Raw genomic sequence first — 3,708 nt, forward strand, 5'->3', positions numbered from 1 at the left:
TTAAAAAACCGATAGAAAAAAACGATCGTCTGTGGGGAAATCCATTGGTTAAAAATCCACGCATGCTCAGAATCAAGTCGACGCATGCTCGGAAGCATTGAACTTCATTTTTCTCAGCACGTCGTTGTGTTTTACGTCACCACGTTCTGACACGATCGTTTTTTTAACTGATGGTGTGTAGGCAAGACTGATGAAATTCTGCTTCATCGGATATCTGATGAAAAAATCCATCAGACCGTTTTCATCGGATGAACCGATCGTGTGTACAGGGCATTACAGCAATAAAGGTGTTCTAATCCCTTTCCACGCTTGCCTTTGATCACAGAGCTACATTAAAGCAGTTTCTATTATATTGCAGCTTACCAATTCTTAGACGTGGTGGCTGCATTAGTTTCCTTTCTGGCTTCCTTTCTTCTATCTTCTACTTCCATCTGGTAATCCAGCCAGCAAGTCTGTTGTTTTTCACAAGCTCTCCAGCAGAATGTATCAGTTTACATGGATGAGACAAACCATTTAACACCGTCAGGTGTGATTAAAATGATTAGTTTTATTTATTCATGCAAATTCTTCATCCCAAAAGGAAAAACATTTCTGTAACTAAATATAAAGTGTGAGCTGCAGTTTGACTTCAGCTTGTTAGTGTATCTAAACCAATAAAACATTTAACCCCCCCCCCCCCCACACACACACACACACACTTTTCAAGACTGACAATGATGATGCCTGCTGTGCCTACTGTTCTCATTCCTCCAGAGTTGTGTCTGACTGATACAGGAAATTAGTTACTGGCCAGATCACCAGGTGAAAACAAAGGGAATAAAGTCAAAGAAAATGCAGCCACTACATCTAATCATTAGTAAACTGCAATTTATTACAATTTTTGTTTAATACTGCTTTAATTCGTGTCTTTTATATCTGCCTGGAATTCAGGTTTAACCACTTGCTGACCGTCTAACGACTATACGTCGGCAGAATGGCTCGGCTGGGCAAAGCAATGAACCTGTACGATAAAAATAGCTGATTGCCGCCGTTACTAATAAAAAAATAATAATAATAATAAAAATGCCATAAAACGATCTCCTATTTTGTAAACGCTATAACTTTTACGAAAACCAATCAATCTACGCTTATTGCATTTTTTTTACCAAAAATATGTAGAAGAATACATATCGGCCTAAACTGAGAAAGAAATTCTTTTTTTTATATATATATTTTTGGGGGTATTTATTATAGAAAAAAGTAATAAATATTGCATTTTTTTCAAAATTGTTGCTCTTTTTTTGTTTATAGCGCAAAAAATAAAAACCGCAAAGGTGATCAAATACCACCAAAAGAAAGCTCTATTTGTGGGAAAAAAAGGACGTCAATTTTGTTTGGGTACAGCATCGCATGACCGAGCAATTGTCAGTTAAATCGACGCAGTGCCGAATCGCAAAAAGAGCTCTGGTCAGGAAGGGGGTACATTTTTCCGGGGCTGAAGTGGTTAATGCTATCATTCTTTAATCTTTCATATCATTCTATTTATATTATATTTATATTGATATATATATACATATACAGTATCTCACAAAAGTGAGTACACCCCTCACATTTTTGTAAATATTTTATTATAACTTTTCATGTGACAACACCGAAGGAATGACACTTTGCTACAATGTAGTGAGTGTACAGCTTGTATAACAGTGTAAATTTGCTGTCCCCTCAAAATAACTCAACACACAGCTATTAATATCTAAACCTCTGACAACAAAAGTCAGTACGCCCCTAAGTGAAAATGTCCATATTGGGCCCAATTAGCCATTTTCCCTCCCCGTGTCATGTGACTCATTAGTGTTACAAGGTCTCAAGCCTCGTACACACGACCGAGGAACTCGACGGGCGAAACACATCGTTTTCCTCGTCGAGTTCCTTGTTAGGCTGTCGAGGAACTCGACAAGGCAAGTTTCTCCATTTCCGTCAAAAAATAGAGAACTTGCTCTCTTTTTGGCTCGTCGAGTTTCTCGACAGTTTCCTCGATGAAAATGTACACACGACCGGTTTCCTCGGCAAAAAAATATCTCCCAGCAAGTTACTTGATGGATTCTGCCGAGGAAACCGGTCGTGTGTACGAGGCTTCAGGCGTGAATGGGGAGCAGGTGTGTTAAATTTGGTGTTATCGCTCTCACTCTCTCATACTGGTCACTGGAAGTTCAACATGGCACCTTATGGCAAAAAACTCTTTGAGGATCTAAAAAAAGGAATTGTTGCTCTACATAAAGATGGCCTCTCAATATCAATATCATATTATTTAATATCATTGAGAAAATGGCCATAATAAGGGATGATATACAAACTGGAAGTTTTTCTCTCCCTTTCACTTCCACTTCTATATAATGAGTAATATAGGGCTGAAGTACTTTTCAGGTCCTTTGTATATTTCCTAAGCTGCCTGAACATCACACTACAAACAAGTTTTAATGTATTCAGGGCAGGTAACTTCAGCAGGAAGTTACATGGAAATTCTGAATGAGAGGCGAGGATTAGCATAACAATTTGCAACAATTAGCAGTAAAATAGGCCCTGACTGCATTCTTATTCATTTACTGAAACCTTCATTATATAGGATGATGTCACAGGACAAGTTTTTCAATGCAGCTGTTTCGTAAGAGGAAATGTGGAGCAGAACTCCCAACGCAAGGCAACAAAGTGAAGGAGAAGCTCTAGTCCCGCCTTGCAACATCAACTTTTAGCAATTGGTTCATACTTCAAAGCTTCTTTTGCTCTAAACGTTTTCTACTTCCTCCTTTTTTCTTTTTAGGTAAGCTACACATGTCTTCATGCAGTGTAGTGTATGGCCTCAACATCTGTGTGATGCAGACAATGGAGGCGACCATTTAAATACTGAGCATGTGCAAAGGAATTAGATCCATGGCCGGCCATTGGACTGTCCTTCTTTTCAAACTTAATTCTTCTACCTCTCTTTCCTTATCATTTGTCCCACTTTCTATTCTAGAGGTATAGACATCAAACAAAGAATTATATACCGTATTTGCCGGCGTATAAGACGACTGGGCGTATAAGACGATCCCCTAATTTCCCAGCTAAAATGTTGGTTTTGGGATATACTCGCCGTATAAGACGACCCCCTTCCTACTAGTCTGTCTGGAAGCTGAGGGGGAGCCAGAACAACCGCTGACAGGAACAACCGCTGACAGAAACAGATTTCACTGTGCCATTACATTACATGCCTCACTGTGCCATTACATTACATGCCTCACGGTGCCATTGCCTACCTCACTGTGCCGTTATACATGCCTCACTGTGCCATTAGTAACATGCCTCACTGTGCCATGCCTCACTGTGCCATTAGTAACATGCCACACTTTGCCATTAGTAACATGCCTCACTGTGCCATGCCTCACTGTGCCATTAGTAACATGCCACACTTTGCCATTAGTAACATGCCTCACTGTGCCATTAGTAACATGCCACACTTTGCCATTAGTAACATGCCTCACTGTGCCATTAGTAACATGCCTCACTGTGCCATTCCATTCCCTGCCTTGACAATCTCCCTACCTTCTCCTGTTTGCAGAGTATGTCAGACAGCGGGCATCCATGATTCAAAAGCCGCGCCTTCTCCTCAGGCTGTTCCGTGATAGGCGGAACACTCATTTTCCCAGCAGAGCCTCTGTTCAGTGTTCCGCCTATCACGGACGTCCTCTCATC

This window comes from Rana temporaria, chromosome 1, assembly GCF_905171775.1.
Source record: "Rana temporaria chromosome 1, aRanTem1.1, whole genome shotgun sequence".
NCBI classification, from domain to species: domain Eukaryota; kingdom Metazoa; phylum Chordata; class Amphibia; order Anura; family Ranidae; genus Rana; species Rana temporaria.